This window comes from Mesoplodon mirus (genome assembly GCF_964341445.2).
Source record: "Mesoplodon mirus genome assembly, chromosome: 20".
NCBI lineage: Eukaryota > Metazoa > Chordata > Mammalia > Artiodactyla > Ziphiidae > Mesoplodon > Mesoplodon mirus.
Genome location: NC_138996.1, coordinates 8,032,962 through 8,039,752, shown reverse-complemented (window position 1 = coordinate 8,039,752; position 6,791 = coordinate 8,032,962).

Below are 6,791 nucleotides of genomic sequence, written 5' to 3'. Positions count from 1 at the left end.
TGCCTTGAAATAGCTGTGTGATCAAATGGGGCACAACACAGGAAAGTTCCCACCTAGAGTGTGTCCCAGCCGGAAGCCCCTGGTCAGCCTCGAGCGCCATAGACTACTGCACGGCGTCGTGGGCTTAACGACAATGTGCTCTCCCGGGGCTGGGCACAGCCCCAGCTGCTCTCTGTCGGGCCCCTCATTCGCTCCCAGCTAGGTGATGGCTGAGGCTAGAGTCGTCCGAAGACTGTTCTCACATGTGGTACCCAGGCTGGGGTGGACAGTGGACTCTTGGGTGATCGCCCAAGGGTGGTCAGGCCGCTCCCCACACAAGCTCCCGACGTGGCCAGACGGACACACAGTGGAGTCACGCGGGAGAGGGACTTCCTAGATGCAGCTGGCTTCCCCCAAGCAGGAGTACTGAGAAACCCTGCGGAAAGCTCCAAACCTCGTCAGCACCCAGCCTTGGAAACTGCACAGCATCAGTTCTCTTTTATTTGTGAGGGTTGTCACACATAAGACCAGATCCAAGGGGCTGACCCTCCACCTCCCAGTGGAGGAATGACCCACTTACCACAGCTGCATTGTCTGGATTCAGAGAGAAATAACACTTCTGCCGTGAAGATCATACTCCTGAAATCAGGATATTTCCCCGTCTTCTAATCCCTGTGCCAAGCACACCCACAGGGGTGCAGAACCACCAGGTACGTAACTACACTGTGAACAAAAGCTGAAAAGTTTGAAGCCACAAAAACATGCACTTCTTTTAACAGGTATCTAGTTGTATTGTAACATGAGCTCTAAAATGTTTCTACTCCCTACTTGGGCAGTTAATTTCTGAGACTGTATTTTAAGGGAATTGTCCAAAATATGAGTGTCTCTGTGTAGTGAGATGAGCTCTCCGTGTTCCTAGCCAAAGTCCCCCATTTGTATGATGGCTTCTCCTAAAGGACTTATTTCCAGAGATTTCCCCCACTTCCCGGTCTGGCATTTTCAGGTTTTTCTGCTCTACTGAATCATTCCTGTTAACATACAAACATGCTGTTATTGCTCATATCTTCGACCTGTCTTTATTAATGAATTATTGTTAATTTTTTTTTTTTTTTTTTTTTTTTTTTTGCTGTACGCGGGCCTCTCACTGTTGTGGCCTCCCCCATTGCGGAGCACAGGCTCCGGACGCACAGGCCCAGCGGCCATGGCTCACGGGCCCAGCCTCTCCGTGGCACGTGGGATCTTCCCAGACCGGGGCATGAACCCGTATCCCCTGCCTCGGCAGGCGGACTCTCAACCACTGCGCCACCAGGGAAGCCCCTATTGTTAATTTTTAAACTGCATATCCTTTTAAATTTTATTTTATTTATTTTTGGCTGCATTGGGTCTTTGTTGCTGCACGTGGACTTTCTCTAGTTGTGGCGAGCAGGGGCTACTCTTCATTGTGGTATGTGGGCTTCTCATTGCAGTGGCTTCTCTTGGTGCGGAGCACAGGCTCTAAGCACACGGGCTTCAGTAGTTGTGGCACGTGGGCTCAATAGTTGTGGCGCATGGATTTAGTTGCTCCGCGGCATGTGGGATCTTCCCAGACCAGGGCTCGAACATGTGTCCCATGCATTGGCAGGCGGATTCTTAACCACTGCACCACCAGGGAAGGCCGAAACTGCATATTTTTAAGCGTGCAGTTTAATAATTTTTGAGATGTATATACTCATGATGAACCCATCACAACGATCAAGATAATGTGCATATCCATCACCCCAGAAAGTTCTCTCAGGCCCCCTGGTAATTGCTCCAGGCCCTCCCAGTTCCCCTATGCCCACCCGTATCCCTGGACAACCACATCTGCTTTCTGACACTGTAGACTACTTTGTGTAGTTAATGTACAATTTTGTGTAAATGGAATCCTGCAGTATGTACTCATTTTTGTCTGGCTACTTTTACTCAGCATTAGTTAAGGTTTATCCATATTATGTGTATCCATAGTTCATTCCTTCTTATTGCTGAGTGGTATTTCACTGTACGGATATGCCACGGTGTGTTTATTCATTCGCCTGCTCATTAGCATTTGAGTGCTTCCAGTTTGGGGCTGTCACAAATGAAGCTTTGTATGGGCATGTGCTTGGGTGAACACCTGGAGTGGAATGGCTGGGTCCCATGGTAGGTTTAGATACTGTTCAATACATTTATGCTTATTACCAATTTTGGCTTAATTTTTGTATATGGTGCAAGTGCAAGGTATGGACTGTAGGGGTTTTTTGTTTATTGGGGTAGGTATATAGAATGATCCAGCACCATTTGTTGAAATTATCTTTTCTCCACTGAAATGCATTTTACAACTTCGTTGAAAATCAGTTGTCTTGGGCTTCCCTGGTGGCGCAGTGGTTGAGAGTCCGCCTGCCGATGCAGGGGACGTGGGTTCGTGCCCCAGTCCGGGAAGATCCCACATGCCGCAGAGCGGCTGGGCCCGTGAGCCATGGCCGCTGAGCCTGCGCGTCCGGAGCCTGTGCTCCGCAACGGGAGAGGCCACAGCGGTGAGAGGCCCGCATACCGCAAACAACAACAACAACAAAAAGAAAATCAGTTGTCTTTATGAGTCTTATTTCTGGATGTCGGCTGTCACACCGATCTGTATCTTGACACCAGTAATATCCCATCTTGATTATTGCAGCTTTAAAGAAGTGTTGAAGCCACGTAATGTAAACCCTCCATCTCTTTTTCTATTTCAAAGTTGTTTTAACTGTTTAGGTCCTTTGCCTTACCTACCATATGAATTTTAGAAGCAGCTCATCAATTTCTACAAAACAAAACCTGCTGGGATTTTGACTGGGATTGCATTAAATCTATAGATCAACTTGGGAGAATTAATAACTTAATATTGAGTTTTCCATCCATTTATTTAGGTTTTCTTTAATTTCTCTCATCAGTGTTTTATAGTTTTCAGTGTACATGTTTTTCATATCTATTGTCAGATTTATCTGAAGTACATCTTTTTTTTTGATGCTGTTGTAAATGGTATTGTTTTTTAATTTTAATTTCCAGTTTCATGCTAGCCCATAGAGATACGTTTGAACTATCTTTTGGTTTACTTAATTTTCTCTGGTTTTTTTTTTCTATTTCATTGATCTCCATTCTGATCTTTATTATTTCCTTTCTTCAGCTTACTTTAGTTTTCATTTGCTCTTTTTCTGTTTTCTCAAGGTAAAAACTGAGGTTATTAGTTTAAAACCTTTCTTATTTTCTACTATAGGCCTTTAGTGCTAAAAATTTCCTTCCCATTACTACCTTAGCTGCATTGTACAGATTTTTATATGCTGTGTTTCTCTTCTCATCCATTTTAGAATATTTTCTGATTTTCATTTTCACTTCATCTTTGACTCATGGGTTATTTAAAAGTGTGTTATTTACTTTTTAAGATTTGAGGATTTTCCAAGAATTTTTCTGTTAGTGATTTCTAATTTAATTCCATCATAGTTAGAGAACATGTTTTGTATGGCAGGAATCCTTTTGAATTTATTGAGGTTTGTTTTATGGCCTAGGATAATGTCTATCTTGGTAAATATTTTGTGTGCACTTGAAAAGAAGTTTCAAGAATTCCACCGATGTTAGCTGGAGTGTTCTATAAATGTTGATTAGATGAAGTTAGTTGAGAGTTCTTTAAGTCTTCTAGAGCATTACTGATTTTTCTATCTACTTTTCCTATCAGTTATTGAGAGAGAGATGTTGAAATCTGACTATAATTATGGACTTGTCTATTTCTGCTTGTAGTTTTTGCTTTATCCATTTTGAAACTATTATTAGGTGCATACATTTTTATACTCAATATGTCTTTTTGATGAATTGATTCACCCTTTGTCATGAAATGATCCTCTTTATCTCTGCTAATTTTCTCTAATCTAAAATCTACTTTGTTATTGTTATAGACACTTCACCTTTCTCTTAATATTCATAGGTCTTTTTACATCTTTGTACTTTTTCTTTCATCTTCTTATTTTTAACTTACTTGTGTCTTTATATTTAAAGTGGATTTCTTGTAGGGAGCACATATTGGGTCTTCCTTTTTATCCAACCTGACAATCTCTGCCTTTTAATTCTGTCTTTAAGCCATTTACATTTAGTATGATTATTGATCTAATTAGTTTTAAAATTTACCTTCTTGCTATTTGTTTTCTATTTGTCCTCTCTATTCTTCATTCCTTTTTTTTTCTGCCTTCTTTTGGAACAATTGCGTATTTTTTATGATTCCATTTTATCTCCTTTGTTGACTTATTTGTTATAACTCATTTGTGTTATGTTAGTGGTTGCTTTAGGGTTTATAGTATACTTCTTTCATTTATCACACTTTAATTTCAAGTGATACTATACTCCTTCAAGTATAATAGCATAAGAACCTTCAGTAGTGTACTTCCATTTCATCCTTCTAGACTTTACGCTAGTACACTTTAATTCTACATTTGCTATAAGCCCACAATACATTGTTGTTTTTACTTTAAGCAGTGAATTATCTTTTAAAGAGAATTGTATAATAAGAAAAAAAATGGCCTTTTGTATTTTCCATTACAGTTACCATGTATGGTGCCTTTTTTCTTTTGTGTAGATCCAGAATTCTATTTTGTATAATTTCCTTCTGTTTTGATGGATGCCCTTCAATATTTCTTGTACTGAAAATCTACTGATGATGAATTCTTTCAACTTTTATATATCTGAAAAAGTCTACTTTGCCACCATTTTTGAAAGAAATTTTCACTGGGTGTTTTCTTTCAGTTGTTTAAAAGGTTGTTCCACTTTCCTTTACCTTGTATTTTTTCTATATTAGTTGTCTATAGCTACATAACAATTAACCCAAAGTTGGCTGCATAGAAAAAAACAGTTTCTTTTGTTTAAGAATGCAGGTGCAGCCCAGCTGGTGCTTCTGGCTAAGGTCTCTCACGAGGCTGCAGTCCAGGGGCCTGCCAGGGCTGTAGTTATCTTGAAGCTGCACTGGGGGAGGATATACTTCCAAGTTTACTCACATAGCTGTTAGAAGGCTTCAGGTCCTTACTGGTGGCCAGAGACATCAGTCCCTTGCCATGTGGACCTCTCTATAGCACAGCTCACAACATGGCAGTTTGCTTCCCTCAGAGTGGGGACTCTGCGAGACATAAAGGTGGGGGGAGGGGGGAAACATGTTGGAAGTCACAGCCTTGTAATCTGACATGACATCCCATCCCTTTGCTGCTTCTCATGATACATTCTGGGTTCACTCTGGCTTATGGCATCAGAAGACATGTACTAGAAGGCTGAGAGCACAGACTTCAGAGCCAGACCACCTGGTTCAGATCCTAACTGCACCACTTTACTGACTCTGTAACCTTGGACAAGTTATTTAACCTCTCATTATCTCTCTCCTCCTGTGTAAAATGAGGACGATAGTAGTAACTACTTTATAGGGTGAGAGAGTTATACACGTGCAATAAGAGAACAGTGGCTGACTCATAGTAAGCACTGTGTGTGATAGCTGTCACAATTCACAGCATTTTTTGGAAGAACAAAATATTGGAAACCAGCTATATATTCATGTTTTGGAGAATAGATAAATGTGTCATTGTCATACAATTGTGTACTATATAACCAATAAGAGGATCTAGATCTGTTGTAATAGAGACAGATTGCAGAAATAATGTTGAGTGAAAAAAAGGCACATAAGTTTTAGACACTTTGAGTATGACAGTATGTTAAATTTGTAATTATTTTATTAACAAACTTTTAATATCAAAATCTAATGAATATAAAATTCTATTTATATAATCCCAAATTTGGTTATAACCCTATCAAATTATATAGCCCTATATACATGTCCTTCCATGCCTGTGTATACACATCTATGTCATTCTTCTTTCACTTTTCCATACAGTGGGCTTGGCATAATTTTCATGTCAATGCTATTTTTTGCAGAACAGATTTCTATAAGTGGGACTAGGATACTCAGTTTTAGGACTAACCATTATCTGCACCTTCAGCGAGTCATAACCTTTTTGCTGGTAGAGGGTCTTGCCTGGATGTTGATGGCTGCTGACTGATCTGGGTGGTGGTTACTGAAGTTGGGGTGTCAGTGGCAATTTCTTAAAACAACAGTGAAGTTTGCCACATCCCTTGACTCTTCCTTTCGTGAACAATTTCTCTGTAGCATGCATTGCTGCTTGATAGGATTTTACCCACAGTAGAACATCTGTCAAAATTGGAGTCATTCCTCTCAAACCCTGCTGCTGCTTTATCAACTCAGTTGATGTCATATTCTGAATTCTTTGTTGTCATTTCAACAATCCTCACAGCATCTTCACCAGGAGTAGATTCCATCTCAGAAAACCAGGATCTGTGGTTGGCTGAACCCACAGATGCAGAACCGGGGATGCCAAGAGTCGACTCTAAGATTATATGCGGGTTTTCTACTGCACTGGAGTCGGCACCCCAACCCTTGGGTTGTTCAAGGGTCAAATGTAATTATTTTTTCCTTTGGGCTTTTGGTTTTAGTCTCGTGTTTTTCACCATTTTACTCCAATTCTGTTTTCCTCCTTAAAGTATTTTTTATTGTAAAATATAATACAAAAACAGGAAAGTACATAGTGTGAACATGTAGTCTTACAAGTTGTCATATAGTGAAAAACAATGTAACCGCATCCCGGCAGGATTAAACATTGCAAGTGCCTGAGAATTTCCACACATTTCCCTTCTCAAGCTCCTCCTTCACCAGAGGTAACCACTAGCCTGACTGCTATGGTAATGATTCCCTTTTTTGTTTAGGGTTTTACAATTAAGTAAAAACAACATGGTATGAC